General features: G+C 43.2%; 1 protein-coding gene across 4 annotated transcripts in view; it reads right to left on the reverse strand.

The window, feature by feature from the left end:
* SEC24B (SEC24 homolog B, COPII component) overlaps nt 1–17,489 on the reverse strand; it is a 764,077-nt gene that overhangs the window by 492,536 nt on the left and 254,052 nt on the right. The gene's annotated exons all lie outside the window — the stretch shown is intronic.

Raw genomic sequence — 17,489 nt, forward strand, 5'->3', positions numbered from 1 at the left:
CATTTTCCACAAAAAAGCTTTTGATATTTGCTATTAAAAAACCAAAGAAAATCACTGAAAAAACCATAGGTTATAGACCATATATAGTTAAATATCTGAAGTCCATCTCTGCACTCCATGGAGATACAGGTCGTCGATCAGAAGATGTGCTGGCCACCTCTAATGGTAATAGCGTGGCCAGGGCTCTTGTCGTTGCCTCTGCAAATTGCAGAGGGTGCACTTGTTTGACATGCCGCACCATGGTATGTATGGAAAAGGAATATTTTTTTGCTGGATTTCTTCTTGAGAGAACCAAGTCACATATCGTGCAGGTTACTTTTGGTGCATTCACTTTCTTTTGATCTTCAGGATAAGTGAAAAATTGCCAGATGAAAGATTTATTTTTTCTTATTAAAGGTAGTCGATCATTTTGGTCAGATTCGGAAGATGAATGAGATACGGTAGCCATTTCACCAAAGTCTTCCGAAAGATGTAGGACGTTGTTGTCTCTTGAGAGTAGAAAAGATAGTGAGGGAAGTGGGTGGAGTGCTGCGTGTAAATTCCAGAATTGAAACTATTAAGAACCAATTGAAAGTGTTGTTTTCATGTTGCAGCAGGCTGCCATGTAAATAGTTATTTAATAAAACGTTTGACCCTGTTACTTTGCTGGTGTGTTGTGTATCTTTATAATATTTGTCGTTATTTTGGGTGGGGTGGGCGGCGGAGCCGAGCTGTCTTGCAGCCATCATGGCGTCGAGCTCGGTTTCTCTCACTAGTTTCATATTTCTCATGAGGGGTTGTTCCTAATTTTTCTATTTTAGCGAGGTCAAAAAAAGATCACATCAGTGGCCTACTGATTTTGCTCGATTCCTTTTGTTTTTTCTAACGATTTATATGTTATAGTTTGCTAGCACGATACAGCGGCTAGTCCGCATTTTATATATATGTCCTTTTTATTAGGGGTGTCTTCCGGTGGAGTTGGACGATCTATCTCTAATAAACGGTCCGGGTTGAACCAACTACCATCATGATTTTGTATATCTTCTGAGCTGGATTTAAGCACACAATTGTTAAAGTATGAAACGTTTTATATTTCTAAAAAAAATACCAAGGTGTGTACATCCGGTAACGCACGAAAGTTTAAAAAGACATTCGGCTCCATTTACTGAAAAGTTTCATAAGAATAAAAAAGAAGTCTAGGTACAGTCTCTTTGACGTACTATAAGTTCTTTGAGGGGTGTATGAAGAAATTCAATAAGTTCAAATTGCAAGGTTTTTACGAAATATATAGGCCTGTGCGCGCACTCGGTCGCGCACGAAAGCCTGGAAATGCGATATCCATTTTATTGACAACTGTTGCCGAGAGTGCGCACACCGGGTCGCGCACGAAAGTTTAGTAAGGCTATTTTTATTTACAGACAAATTTTAATGTGTTTAAAAAAAGGCAAGGTACAGACTTTCGAATTCTGTATTGCTTTACAAGGAGTCTCTATGCAACTTCAACAGTGAAGAAAACGGCTTGTTTTCGAAAAAAATATTGCCAGAACTTTATTGCCAAAAGTATAGGTTGCATATACGACATTTTTCTGAATTAGCATTTTAAAAACCAATGAAATTCACAGAAAAAACCATAGGTTTTACACACGTTATAGTTAGGAAGTAGCATTTAAAAAACCTATGAAATTCACTGAAAAAACCATAGGTTTGACACATGTTATAGTTAGCTGGAAATTTTACTGACATAAAACCAATGAAATTCCACGTTGTAGTTAGTTGGACTCACTATAACTTGCGCGTGCAATGCACTGCTGATGACGTCACATATTACATCACTCATGACATGGTCAGTGACATCACTGATGACACCATCCTTGTGACATAGTGACAGACCTCCTTTCACTGTAATGTAACCCTTGAAACACATATTCAAAAATAGAAACTGAAATTTAAAAAAAAAATGCAGATACCCATATCAGTTACAACAAGTAATTCAGTAATTCCACCATCTATATACACATCCACTCATACATATACTCACTCATCATATGAAGTGATACACCTATACATCCTGTTACACACCGACAATCATCGAAAAGTTACTCACACACATACTCACACGTGGAAATAAACTATTGAACATCCATTTATTTGAATATAGAGTTATACACACACTTCCACCTTACTTCTATTGAAAATTACACATATTTATTGTCTTAAACAATCACTTATAGAAACACATACTTATTTAAACAGGAACTCTTTCAATCTCTTACTCTCACATATAGTCACTTATATACATCAATATTCACATATACTAGATTAAAACATATGTCGTTACTGATAAAGACACTAGTGAGACAGTCATTCACTCACTAACAAACACATATACACACTCATCCACCCATACACTCCTGCACATATGCTGTCTTCAAAACACATACAAACAGAGAGTCAGTCACTCATGCATCTATGTGCTAAGTAATACCCCCACCAAACCATATAGACACTCATACTGATACTAAGAGAAACATCTAATAACCCATATGCATACGCATGTAGCTACTTACCAACACATGTAGCCACTTGTACACAAAGTGAAACACTAATATATATATTTAAATATTTAAACATTATTCACTAATATTTATTTTTCAGTAAGATACACATTCACTGGATGGTGTCATCAGTGATGTCATGAGTGATGTCACTGACCATGTCATGAGTGATGTAATATGTGACGTCATCAGCAGTGCATTGCACGCGCAAGTTATAGTGAGTCCAACTAACTATAACGTGGAATTTCATTGGTTTTATGTCAGTAAAATTTCCAGCTAACTATAACATGTGTCAAACCTATGGTTTTTTTAGTGAATATATATATAAATAAAAATAAGCACTTGCAGCCTAATAAACACCAGAGCTGAATCATGCTGTCAAGAATTTCCACCATACATGAATAACATGCATTAGAAACATGAGAAACAACAACAAAGTTTATTTAGAAACTGTTTTAACGCTTAGAAAGCAGTAGAAATTCTCATAAAACACTGAAAGCATAGAAAGCTCCCAGGCTGCATTGCAAATACACAGTCTAAAAAGACTGAAAAGCTAACCTGCAGCTGTATAGCAATAAACTGACACTGTGCCTTTAAGGCACTCATGACCCCCAGCTTCACATCATGCCTCAGGGGTGACAGTTAGGTCAGTTGTTCTTTGCGGAGACTGAAAAAACCATGAAACAAGGAGGTTAACAATATCTCCAAAATAAAATAGTCCTTTGCCCGGGGAAGCGGGAGGGTTGCTTATGACTTTGATGAGGATACCCCTGGAAGAGAACTAGGATTTTAGGTAAGTAACTAATCCTTCTATTCCAGGGGATCCTCATCAATAGTCATAAGCTTTAGAATAGAATAGCGAGCCTCACCTCATCTCCCTGCGGGCAAAGGAGAACACAGAAAAACGTGATCAGTAAACTTAGAAAAAAACAAGCTAGGATAGAGAAAACCACTATCCGAAAAGATTCCTCAAGGAGGCCTGGCCTACTTGAGCATCAGCCCTGGAATCAGATTCTAGGCAGTAGTGCCTTGTAAAAGTATGAACTGATATCCGGGTTGCGGCCTTGCAAATCTCTGACATAGGGACGTCATGTAAGAAAGCAACAGTGGCCGCTTTCCCCCTGGTGGAATGTGCCTTAGGAGGTAAAGGCAAGGGCCTTTTCGCCAGCTGGTAAGCTAAGGTAATGCAGGACACAATCCATCTCGAAATGGGTCTCTGAGCAGCTGGGAAGCCTGTTCTCATGGCACCATAATTGACAAATAATTGATCTGTCTTCCTTATGCCCTTGATACTTTGAAGGTAGAACTTAAGCACCCTCTTAAGGTCTATGGAATGAAGCGACCGCTCAGCCGGGGTCGCTGGATTAGGGGAAAAAGATGGCAGGGAAATGAACTGATTGATATGGAAATCAGACACCACCTTAGGGAGAAAAGAAAGACTACTCTGTTATGGTGGAAAACAGTGTAAGGCTCATTGGTACACAGTGCTTGAATCTCGCTTACTCTGCACGCTGATGTAATGGCTACCAGAAAAGCAGCCTTCCAAGACAAATGCTGCAAGGAAGCTCTGTGGATTGGCTCAAAAGGAGGGCCCATCAACTTTGATAAAACCAGGGTCAACTCCCACGGAGGAGAAGGGTTTCGAACAGGGGGATACACTTTCTTCAACCCCTGTAAGAAGGTCTTGACCACCTGCATCTGGAAAAAAGAAGGCTGACTAGGCGACTTACTGTACGCCGTAATGGCAGATATATGCACTCTGATAGAAGCATACTTTAGACCCGATCTTGCTAAGTACAGAAGGTAAGGGAGAATGACATCCTCCTGCCCCTTCGTAGGATCAAAGGAATGTGCTCTACACCACAGAAAAAACCTCTTCCACTTAAACGCGTATGACGGTCTTGTGGAGGGTCTTTTTGCTTCTTTTAAAATATGCATGCAATCAGGAGGCAGTTTTAAATGTCCGTATTGCAGGACCTCAGGAGCCATGCTGTCAAGTTCAGTGAGGGAAGGTTGGGATGAAGAATCCTCCCTCCCATCTTGGTCAGCAGGTCCGGCCTGCAAGGTAGTCTCCTGTGTGAAAGTACCGACAGATGTAGAAGGTCCGGGTACCACCACTGCTGTGGCCAGTCTGGAGCTATCAGATAATGGTCAAGCTGGATCTAGCTTGGACACCACCTTCGGGATCAGGGGCAGAGGAGGAAAGGCGTAGGCAAAGGTCCCTGACCAATCCATCAAAAGCGCATTCCCCCTTGTCCCTGGACGGTGGAATCTGGACGCGAAGGCGTGGCATTTTGTGTTTTCGTCCTCCGCGAAAGGATCTATTTCTGGATGACCCCAACGATAGAAAAGGTCCGCCACCACCTCTTCGTGCAGCACCCAGTCTGGCTGATCTTCGAAGTGCCTGCTGAGTGCGTCTGCCTTGACATTTAGCTATCCTGGAAGATGCACTGCACCACCGAGAGGTTCCGGGCGAGCAGCCAGTGCCAGATCGCTTGTGACTCCAGGGAGAGAGCTTGTGCAGGTAGAACGTGCTTGTGCAGGTAGAACATGGTCGTCGTGTTGTCGGCTGAACCAGGACTCGATTTCAGGCAGGAAAGCTTTCAGAGCCAGATGGACTGCTCGTAGCTCCAGCATGTTGATGTGGTAGGTCTGTTCTTTTGCCGACCACTGTCCTTGTATCTGAAGGCACCCCATGTGTGCCCCCCAGCCTTGCAGGGACGCGTCTGTCACCACAGATTGCACTGGTAGTGGCTGGTGAAAAGGGACTCCCACCATCAGATTCCGCTGCTGCGTCCACCATGAGAGGGAGGACCTCGCCGCCTGGGAGAGAGAGATCTGATCCTCCCAGCGACCTGTAGACTGATCCCACTGGTCCTCCAGAGTCTGCTGCAAGGGACGCATCCTCAGCCTGGCATTGGGAATGAGAAAGATGCAGGACGCCATGGATCCTAGCAGGGATGCCACCTGCCGGACTGTCGGATTCGGCACCTGGAGCAGAAGTCTGCACCTCTGTCTCATGGAAAACAGTCTCTCCTCTGAAGGATACGCTCTTCCCACACTTGTGTCCAGAACGGAGCCGAGGTAGTGGATGGACTGGGTGGGTTGCTGCACCGACTTCTCCATGTTGACGTGCAGCCCGAGGTCGTGCAGCTGCTGCAGACAGAACTGGAAGTTGTGTTCCACTTGCCGTGGGGATGGACCTTTCAGCAGCCAGTCGTCCAAGTATGGATAGACGAAGAGACCTTTTCTGTAAAGAAAGGCTGCCACCACTGCCACGCATTTGGTGAAGACTCGAGGAGCCGACTTCAGACCAAAGGGCAGGACCTTGTATTGATAATGTTTATGTCCGACCACGAACCGCAGGTACTTCCGATGACGTTTTGCGATGGAGATGTGAAAGTACGCATCTTGGAGGTCCACCGAACACATCCAATCCCCTACTTGCAGATGTGGACATATTTGGTGGAGGGCCAACATGCGAAACTTCTCCTTCACTATGACTTTGTTCAGAAGTCGAAGGTCCAGGTTTGGTCGAAACTTGTCCTCCTGATCTTTCTTGGGTTGGGGACAATAAATATCTGGAGTAAACTCCTTTTCCTCTTTGAGAGGGTTGAACTTCCTCCATCGCCTGCTTTTGGAGAAGAGCACTCATCTCTTATCGAAGCAGCTTTAACTGATGAGGACTAGACTTTTTTGGTGGGATGTCCTTTGGAAGCGCACGGAAACGTAGCGCATATCCATTGCGTAGTATATTCAGCACCCAGCGATCTCCTGTGATGCTGGCCCACTCTGCTAGATGTTGAGTAGCACTTTCTCCCACTGAAGTGGGCAACGGCGGCGGAGGAAGCCACTGCTCATGACTTTCCGCCTCTCGCCGTGGTAGAGGACTGCTGTTGGTGACCACCTCTACCTCTGTTGGACTTTCGTCCTCGAAACTGGGTCTTCCCCTGCTTCTTGTTTTGGGACCACTGAGGGGTTTGAACCCTCTGTTGAGGCCCCTTGCGCTGGTTGGATTTGTAGCGGCGCTTAAACTCTTTCTTCTACTCCAACCCAATCGCCTTGACCGTGTCCAACTACGTTTTTATCCTATTCATCTCTTAGTCAGCGTGAGTGCCGAAGAGAGAAGAGCCAGAGAACAGGAGGTTCAGGATTCTTTGTTGTGCATCTGGCTTCAGTCCTGTCATCGCAACCAGGACGATCTCCTGGCGCATATTCCATGCACGTAAGAGTGCGCTGATAGCACCGCACCATCTGCTGCTGTGCTTGTCACTTGGTTAGCCACCAAAGATCCCTCCATGACTATTTCAGCGAAATCCTTCTGGTCTTCCTTTGGAAGCTTGGTCTTGAAACGCTCCAAAGAGTCCCAGAGAGCTCTGTCATACCTGCTAAGCAACGCAGCCGCGCTGGAGACTTTAAGGGATGCAGCAGCAGAAGTGCAGGACCTGCGACCCCACGAGTCCTGGGACCTGCCCTCTTTGTCTGGCGGAACAGAAGAAGTGGCCGAAACAGCATGCGTCTTCTTGCTGCCCCCACAATGACAGAGTCTGCAGGAGGATCCGTCTTGACGAAGACCGGATCCGAGGTAGCCGGCTTATATTTCTTCACGAGGCGAGCCGGCACCGCTTTAATGGTTGCTGGAGTTAAAAAAGTGTCTAGCATAACTTGCCCCACTTTGTAGCTTTAACCATGTTGGCCTTTCACAGGATTAACTTTGCGACCCGGCTGGGTCGCGATTGCCGATCCACAGCGAGATGTTAATATGTGGTCACAGACGATTGCGAAATGTGTGAGTGGCTATGAATTTGTGACTTTGTAAACACCACACTTACAAATGGCGCTTCCTGCATTGAGATGTGTGCGGTTGTCCTTCGTTTGTGTTTACTTTTGCTTGGGCAGATATCTGTTTTAAAAATGGCGCCGTGCATAGCGTCAATGTTTGACACCGAGGAAGAGAGCTTTCCTGAAATGCGTCTGTCGAGATAATAAACACTCATCTATGCTGAAATCCCGGGAGTGCTGCCTTTCTTTTCACTGAAATTGAAAAGTGTTTGAGCTTTGATACATTCCGCGGTACACCACCGCGTTGCAGCACCCGCTTCGAAGAGTGACTCACTGTTGGTGTGGTCTGGAGCAGTTATATATATATATATATATATATATATATATATATATGTGTGTGTGTGGGGCACATATAATATAGTGTTTCCAGGGTCCCGCGCGTGGGCGGGAATATTTTAATACTTATGACTATTGATGAGGATCCCTGGAAGAGAACTACACATTTCCCTATTTCTGTGACAATTTTCTCCCACTCTAAATAGGCCGACTTGGCCAATCAGATGCCGAAGACAAGTGAACCAGTGACTGCTAGTCACTCTTCTTTGTCAATTATTTTTCATGCTCAGAAATACTAGTGAAGTATGGCTATACACTATTTTGGCAAACTTAAAAGCTATGGACCTTCTAACCCTCACTTTCCTTCTCATTCGGTGCAGATTAGTGTGTACCTGAAGATCAATATGGACCCCTTCCCCCATTACATGAAATCAATATAAAGGAGAAACCACAACACTCCAGGGAATCCCAGAATGTAGTTTTTAAACACCATACACCTCTACATAAGTAATGGAGGCTGGGCTCAAAGCATATAAACATCTCAATAACATCCATAATCAAGAATTGGTGTTACAGTTAAATTTTCCATGGCCAACATCATACACTCCTCAGATTAACATCCTTCAAAATGGAGTACTGCATTTGTCTAAGAGAGGAAGTCTAACCAATGAATACATTTAAAACATTGTAAAGAAGCAGTGCCTGTTCCACCTGACCTTCTACCCAAATATCTGAATAAAGTAAGAAATACCTGGAAAATATTGAAATAGATTTCCATCTTGGAGACACAGATAAGCACACAAGCAATATTTCGACTTAAGATTGCCATGGGCCTTGGTTAAATGTGACTATGTTTTCCTTGTTGTGCCCCAATTGACTTTTGGTTCTGTAATGTTATGCTCAGTGATTCAGCTACATAGGGCTCTACTTGGAGACTGGTCAGCCCTGAAAACCTTGGTGAAACTACAAAAGGAATTTAGTACTGTAAAACTCTGGCACTAATTTTGCAAGATAACCAGGGGACTCTGGCACCAATTTTGCAAGATAACCAGGGGTTGTCCTTAGTATTATGTCCACAACATAAAAACAGTGCAAAGGACACAAGCAAATGTTGCCTTCTGGGGCTTCACCCCAAGTTGAGACGGAGGCTCAATTGGCGCAGGAGCCTTGGAAACCTATTGCACCAAATCTGAATTTGATGAGTGAGAAAGAGCTAGGGGCTCAGGCAAACAGAGAGCTCTGCAACTCAGCACAGTCAGTCTATGAGTTAAGATAGCGATGTTCATACTCTTGTGACAAGGAACCCAAAACTTACCAGAAAGTTGCAGAATTGGAGAGCAGCAGTAAAGACTTGTGCTCTGCTGTCAGAAATAATGGGAGGAGCATCTGATGGACTGTGGGGTGTATGGAGGTGGGAGGGGGCAAAAGGCAGGAATCTTAGGAGAACTTTTTTTCCTTCCCCCCCTGATGGTCCTTTTGCTTGCAGCCTTCAAAGATTGGTCAGGTGAAGAGGGCAAATCTCCAAAAGGTGACGACTAGGAGAATGGCACAGGTTGAGTGTGCAATTCTGCATTGTCTGGAGACCTTTTTCTACGCCTTTAGCCTTCTGATCGGAGGACTACTCCTCAATTTGAAGCACTGTTTGGGCCTTGTTGTCTCTTTTCAAAACAGATAAAGTGTGCAGTTTCCATTAAGCACTTCATTCAAAGGCTCAATCCCTCTCAAGGGAAGATGAATGCCAATGAAGATGTGATCTAGCCGGAGGAGGGGGGCAACTTTTGGATGGCCTTCATTTTAAAGTTCATGATACATTTGATGCCATGGAATAGAAATTGTTGGCCCTCAACATCAAATTGCTATAGGCTGAATGCAGATTAGTTGAGGTGATTTGATCAACTTTGCAGAGGAGAGGATCATAGGAATTGAAATATTAATGAAAGAGGAGTTGATGAAAACCTTATTGCTTCAGAAATATGTGCTAACCTAGTTTGTCCTCCTAGAAGATCAAGTGGAGGGTCCATAAAACCTCTGCAAGCCTAGAACCAAAAGGAAAAAGGGATGAGCATCAAAGGACAAATATTCTGATCTTAGATCTCAGTTACGGGCATTTGTATGCAAGAAGGTGGTTCCTTAATCTGAGGAGCACTCAATAGAAGTGGTGGCAAAGGATTTACCCCAAAGGGAGCAGAAGAACAGTCCCATTCCCTGACCCGAGTTCTATGACAGTCACAAAGTAGAAGAAAATGGAAGAACTGGGAAGGGAAGGCTTTGGGAGTGGGAGCCCGAGCCGAGGTTTCAGTCATACAAATTGCCCAACCATGAGCCTTTTCAGGAATATCATTTGAAACTTGCCAAGATTGATGATGCACCAGCATACATGTAGAGCCTCAAAAGCAGTGGGGAACATGATAAAAACTCTGAGATAATGACAGATAGGGAGACTATGCATTGGCTTTTTGTTAGCACCACTTAGTTATGTACACTTACTGAGTCGGGGTGAGGGTCTGCCCTCCAACTGGTAGAGATCCAAGTTTTGAGGTACTACTGAATCCAACATCGTTAAGATGTGATGAAGTCCATGAACCTCCCCTGCACCCATTAACATGTGATTGTGGTTTAATGCTGTAACACACTTGGAGATTATATGAACGAAAATCTTCATCTCCATGAAAGAAGGGATTAGTGCTCCTGTCCACATCTGGATGAGGGATGCTTTCCCTGTGATCACTTCTGGTCTCCAAGGGTGACCGTTTATAGTTTCACCATGTACATTCACCCAACCTTTTTCTCCAAGCCATACAGACTTTCATTACAAAATGTTAGGGTGCCTTCTTTTTGGTGCCGGTACTATGCCCACTGTAGAATGCACGTTGACCTCTTACAGTGTTGCCACCAATGCATACTACAGTCTTTTGAAAACTGTAGCACAGTGAGGGGGGAATTAAGGAAATAGTTGAAATGGTTTGCTTCTAATTACCATCGAATTGTCCCCCTCTTATATTCTACGATATAAGAGGGGAGCAATTAGATGGCAGCAATGAATAAAAGCGTATAGGAATTAAACAATTGGAATAAACCATAAGTTATGTGTTCAGGAGGAAACCTATGGAAGTCCATATCGAGCACTTAACATACACATGGCAACGTCACTAGGTAAGAATGCTCAGGAAGCCAACTGAATACCAAATTACATCTTAATATTCTAAATTACAATTGTACAAAATACTCATAATTAATATAGATTCAATAACAGTGGGAAGTGAAGAGACACTAAAGAAAATAGTCCAAAAGCATTGATGGATTACAGGGGAACAGAAAGCTGCTACAAGGACACTGTTCCAAAAAAGCATCCAGGGAGCTAAATTGATTATAAGATTTCCCTAGAGGGAAATCATCCATCAGGACCAAAAGTGAAGAAGGGCATCTGGAACTTTAGGTGATGTAGTCCATATCCTGTCTGGTCTCCTACGTTCTGCCATGTCTCTAAGGTTACCAGTCATGTCAGGAGCCTCTCCTTTTGCCATTCATAGCTGGACAGGTATGGAGGTAAGGAACAGAATGAGCAATGCGGCAGCAGGCTAGTCTGATAATCGCCTCCATGTTCAAAGTCTTACTGGCTTGTCCATGCTTGGAAAGCCAACCTCTCTCCCTGGTGCACATGGAGGGAAATTCTGGTGGGTGCAAGGACATTAGATCCCTATCTGCTATCATCACCATAGATGGATGCATGTTGCGCTCAACGAATGCTTCTGAAAGGTTGTGGTTATCTCTTTTTTTGTGCGAAGGTTACTATCGGACCAATCATTTTCTCTCAATGAGTTGATGTGTTGAATAAAAACAAAAAATGTCTTTTTTTATGGTCCTCATCCTGTCAATTAACTTTTAGGCGATACTCCATTTCCCAATCTGAGGGCCGGATGAAAATAGAGTCTTTGCACACAAGAAATAGCTGCTTCCACTCCCACCCCTAACACCACACATATGAGGGAGAACGGGACCAACAACCATAATTGACTTAATCATTGGACCCAGTTCCTCTGGCAATAGTCAACCAACAAAGCCCAAACCTTTTCCTGACTTCTAGGGTCACATGCTATATCTGATTGGCTGGTTCGTATGATACTATTTTTACACTTAGAGAAAGAAGTGGTACAGCCAATTTCCGGGCTTTACATATTTCTCGCCTTCCCAATAGAATAACATAAAAAATTAATCTGGCGGCCCTCTTGCCCAAACCCAATACATTGCCCTGGCATAAACCAAAGAAAAAAAGTAACAGTGTAATTTCTAACTGAATTCCTGTAACATCCTTCAGAAAGTCAACAATATCTATCCAAAATGTAGCTAACATTGGGCAGGTTAAAAACATATGACAGTCATTTGCCAGAGGATCCTTACACCTTGAACATACATATTGAGTTCCAAAAAATGTTGTCAACTTCGCAGCATATAATAAGCTGGTTTAACTATATCACGCAGCAGTGAAAAGGAAGCCAGCCAGGCCTTGCACAGGTTTATATTTTCTAAAACATTTTGCCATAACTTTGGAATATCATCCTTAATATAATATTCTCCTTCAATTAACAATCAATACCACAAGGCTACCTCTTTGTTTATTTTCTCTGTATTCATAGCCTGGATTAACCACATATCATCCTCATACTCTACCCACTGCTGTCTGGCCCACCAAGCTGAAAGTTGATAATATTTAAATCGAGTTAATTCTCCTTGAGTAGATAGAGACAGAGATTCCCACGTTATCAAATCACCACCCGATTTTAAGTCTCTCCAACAAAGAAAACCTGCTAGCTTCAATGGCAAACTAAGTACATCATCCAAACATTCTGGTGTTCCTGGTGAACCCCAAATCGGGGAATAATCATAATAATAAGAAACATTTTATTTAGTATAAAAACCACATTTTTCACTGCCTGTAGCAAAATCTTAAGTCGAACCTTTCAAAAAAAAAATGTGGGTCCCCAAATTTAAACAACAATTGACCCTGCTCATCCCCAAATTCACTCAACATTGCTCCATAGATACAACCCAATACAGAATCATCAGGCTTTCTTAAGAACATCCTGAAATTCTTAAAGTGAAAAACATGTGCATAAACCCATAGATCAGGTAGCGCTAGGCCCCCCTTCTCCAATCTCCTCCTAAGCCTTTTCCAAGAGATACAAGCACCCTTTTATGCCCAAATAAAACTACCGATCTTGCCCTGCAACTTTACAAGCTCATTCTTTTCAAATGGCAGAGGTATATTATTAAAAAGAAACGTTATCTTAGGATGGATAATCATTCTGATCAAATTTACCGTACCATAAATGTTTAGAGGAAGATTTGCCCACCTATTCAGTAGTTACCACCTCATTGCTGATCTTTCTCCAGTTAACAATAGGAACATCTACTAGTTTTTTAGTAATTTGAATACTCTAGTATCGCATCTGGGATTTAACCCCAAGGGTCACAGATATTTAATTCCACTCCATTACTTCCATCTTGTCTCTATTCACACTATAACCAGAAATGTTCCCAAAAATCTCTGCTCTAGCCAGGAGCTTGGGAATAGAGACTGCAGGATTTTTTGTGTATAAAATTAAATCGTCTGCATGGAATGCTAATTTAGCCTCAAAATTATTGTATTTAAATGGGGAGATAGAAGATCTTGTCTAATTGATGCCGCCAATGGTTCAATATAGATATCAAATAACAATGGAGACAAATGACACCCCTGCCTGGTTCCTCGCATAATCCTAAACTACTCAGTTAGATCCTCATTGACTAACACTCTTGCCCTAGGTGCTCTATAAATAGCCTGTAGGGACTTTATTAGTTTCTTAGGGAAGCCAACATTTTCCAAGGATGCCCATAGGTATGGCCAGTGGACTTGGTCAAAAGCTTTGGCAGCGTTGATTGCCACCATAGTTACTGGAAGATTACGGCATTTCTGCCAGATCTATTAATCCCAACATTATAGCAGTGAGGTCATTAAGCTGCCTTACCGGGATGAATCCCCTCTGATCAGTGTGGATAATGTTTTTTATAATTCTGGCTACCCTGGTCGCCAATATCCCCATGAACACCTTGTAATCAGTGTTCAAAAGGGATATAGGCCTGTAAGACTCAGCTGTGAGCGTGTTCTTATTTGGTTTTAAGATTAAGACTATCGTAGCCTCATCCCATGATACCGGCGGATCCTCCCAGTCCCTCAATATACTATCAAAGAGTTCCTTAAATACGGATATTAAGTTCTCCTCTAGTATTAAGTATAGCTCTATCGGAAGACCATCTGGGTCCTCCGCCTTTCCTCTTGCCTTCCTTCTCAGCTGTGCCCGAATTTCTACCTCCGTTATTCCAGAAGCTAAAGAGGAGTTCTGATCGTCACTGAGAGATGGAAGCTCAATGCTTTCCAAAAATTCCTTAATTTTTACTGTCCCAGGTTCAATCTCCTCACTATATAATTTAGCCATACATCCCCGTACTTCCGCTCCAATTTCAACATTAGTAACCAAAATCTGATCCGTGGAGCCCTCCCTCACACTGCACATTTGATTTCGGGCTCTATCTGTTTTAACCTTCCAGGCTAAGAGCCTACCACTCTTCTCCCTATAAGAAAAGTCCTGAAGTTTGCTAACCCTCCATCTACTTAATTAAATGTTATCCAGGAGACTCTAGGGAAGCCCTTTGCAGTTCCTGCTCTTTACTTTGAATATTCTTGAGAAGGAGCTTCTCTCTCTTCCTATGGCTATGATTCTTCCCAATCATAATGGATGTAATCTCTGCCCTTAGAAATGCCTTAAAGGCGTCCCAAATAACCTGTGACCTTGCAGACCCTCTGTTAACCTGAAAAAACATCCTAGCTTCCTCCCGCAATTTTGATTGAACCACTTCGTCAAGTAGGACTGTTCGTTCTATTGTCCATCTAATAGCTCCTCTCTTCCCTTGTAGTCTCATAGATAATAAAACAACAGAATGATCAGAGAGTATAGCAGGCAAATGTTTAACTCTTTCAACTTCTCCATATAAGCCCTGATCGATGAAAAAATAATCAATGCGGGAATGATGACCGTATTTTTTGCTGTAAAAAGTATATCCCTTCTTGTTTCCTTTTTTAACTCTCCAAACATTGATTAAATGTAATTCATGCTTCAGAATTTTAACCCCTTCGCTGCGGCGGTAATTCCGCCGCACCGCTAGGGGTTTGGGGGGGCAGAGCGGCGCTCGCATGCTCGTGACGGAGCCGCTCCGTCACGAGCCGCGGTTGAGCTGTGCTCATGACGGAGCGGTTCCGTCATGGCCCCGCCCGCTCAATGGAACGTCCAGCGCAGGCGCGGAATTCACGCCGCGCAGGCGCGCCGAGCGGGCCATGACGGAACCGCTCCGTCATGAGCACAGCTCAACTGAGGCTCATGACGGAGCGGCTCCGTCATGAGCATGGAAAAGGTTAAGTGCATTCATACAATTTAAAGGAGTATTATAGATTGTCCTAGAGGTCCTATCCAAGCTCTGAACTTTGAACTAAATTAAAATCACCTCCGATAATCACTGGAGCACTAACTAACAGGAGGGCAGCCTCCAATTGAATCAGAGAGTCTGGTTTGTCCTGATTTGGCCCATAATAACTCACACATACCATAGCCCGATTCTTGATTCTAATATTAGCGATTACCCACCTCCCTGAAGAGTCCGTAAAATGACTTTCTAATTTAATACAACTGTTAGATCTTATAATAATGGCAACGCCTCTTGTGCTACGTCTCTGTTTTGAACTAACAATGTCCTGAACCCAAGACCATTTTGTAAACATATTTAAACACTCCTCCTCTAAATGGGTTTCCTGCTATAGAATAATATTAGCCTCAGATTTTTTGAGAAACTCCATAATACGAGGCAATTTTTTCATAGATCTCACCCCATTCACATTCCATGAGATGAGATTTAAATTAAACATATAAATATACGTAACACGGCAGGTAGAGGACCCTACTTTTTTTTCTTTTTTCCTGAATGCTCCCAACACCCTGTGCCCCTTCCCCCCTCCCCCCCAGGAAACCCACCCCACTATCTCTTAGGGCGCAAGCGCCTTCGATATACCCCTATGCTAACGAGGTGTGCCTGACAACCTAACACAAAATTCCATATATTTACAGAAATAAACATTGTTAATTTGACATGTAGGTCATTATAAATTGACACATTTACTACAGATCGCATATTATTCTAAGTGACTCTTGGTGACTCTAATAGCTTAGCCCCTTATCCTGACTAGCCCCAACCACATGTATCAAATTACATCTTCATGAGGACCTGAGGTAGGAACCCCTCTACTCGGCTCCTCCCATCTTTCTTAACAGGGCGTCCACTTCCTCAGGTTCCCGAAAATTATACATTTTGTTATTCCACATAACTTTCAACATATCGGGGAACTTCATATGCACCTGCGCACCCTTAAGCCTAAATTCATTCATCTTTGAGCCTAGCAGCCACTGACGCTCGGCTGTTCTTTTATCCATATCTGAACGAATTGAGTAGGTACAATCCCCATATGTAGATGACCTTTCTTTTAATGCCTTAGTTAGGACAAGCTCCTTAATTGTATAGGTATGAAAGGCAACAAGAATCTTCCTCGTGGCTTTCCTTCCCAGCTGCAACCTATATGGGTTTCTATGCACCATCTGAAGTTCTTTCGCCCAATCGATCTCCGCTCTATCCGAGAGTAACTCCCCCAATAAGCGAGAGACAAAACCCTTTAAGTCTGCCGCTTCAGCATTCTCATCAATGCCCAAAATTCGTATATTGTTTCTCCTAGCCTGAAGTTCCAGTCTTTCCATATCTAGCTGTAGCTCCTTGTTCCCTTGTTTTAGCTTCTCAATCTCACTAAGATTAGAGGCAGTAGCCTCCCCCAGAACTTTTACCTCCTCTTCAAGAGTCTCAGTTCGTTTAGCCAATCCATCGATCTTGTGCTCCAGGATCTCCCCCCTATCCTGAATTTCTCTCCGATTGTTTTCAGAAGTCACAAATTTGGCTAAGATCTCTTCTCTAAAGCTAGCAAGAAAGGCCCCCAATTGACCACCAGTGACACTATATTGCTATCCTCTTGCATAAGATGCGACTCAGCAGTGGGAATAGCACCAGCAAGATTTACAACACTGTCAGAAAGAGGCCCATTAAGCTGATCAGGCTCATTGGCCTCCTTCTCCGGAGTGACCTGGGGTGTCTCCCCCAAACCCTCTTGACCCTCCTTAAGAGGAGAGAAGCGATTTTTAAACCACAGTGGAGCCCCCAACAGGTCAGAGGGATCAGGATTACCGGTTTTACCTGCAGAATTTAATACAGTTTTATAAACTCCAGATATTTCTCGCCTTGCTTCCTCTGTCGATGTCAATGTCAATGTCAATTGGGAGCCCGCAACCTGCTCCATTATCTCAAAATACGACCTTAAAGAGGGTGCTGGTTTAGAAACTGTTTGAGGTTTATTTGCCCCACACTTTTTGATTGACAATTTCTTAGTATTCTTCTTAAGCGGAGTTTTAGGAGTTACCCCTCGAGGAGAATCACTACATTTCTCCTGAATGTTGCCTTTCTTAATTTTTTCCAATTCAGACCGGAGTTGGTATCTACTTATTATTGTTGCAGATGTTTGACCTCTTATATTAAGACCCGTATCTCCTTGATTAGGAGTCATCAGATGAGATACCGACGCGTACAGCTGCCTCCCTCTCCTTCCCAGGTGGGCTTATAGAATGACATACCTCAAAAATTGCCCCGCGAGATTGAGAGTCATTCTCCAACTAGCCCTCCTGATTCAAGAGATATCCCTTAAGTCCGACTCTA

Source organism: Lissotriton vulgaris, chromosome 3_1, assembly GCF_964263255.1.
Source record: "Lissotriton vulgaris chromosome 3_1, aLisVul1.2, whole genome shotgun sequence".
Classification (NCBI taxonomy): Eukaryota; Metazoa; Chordata; class Amphibia; order Caudata; family Salamandridae; genus Lissotriton; species Lissotriton vulgaris.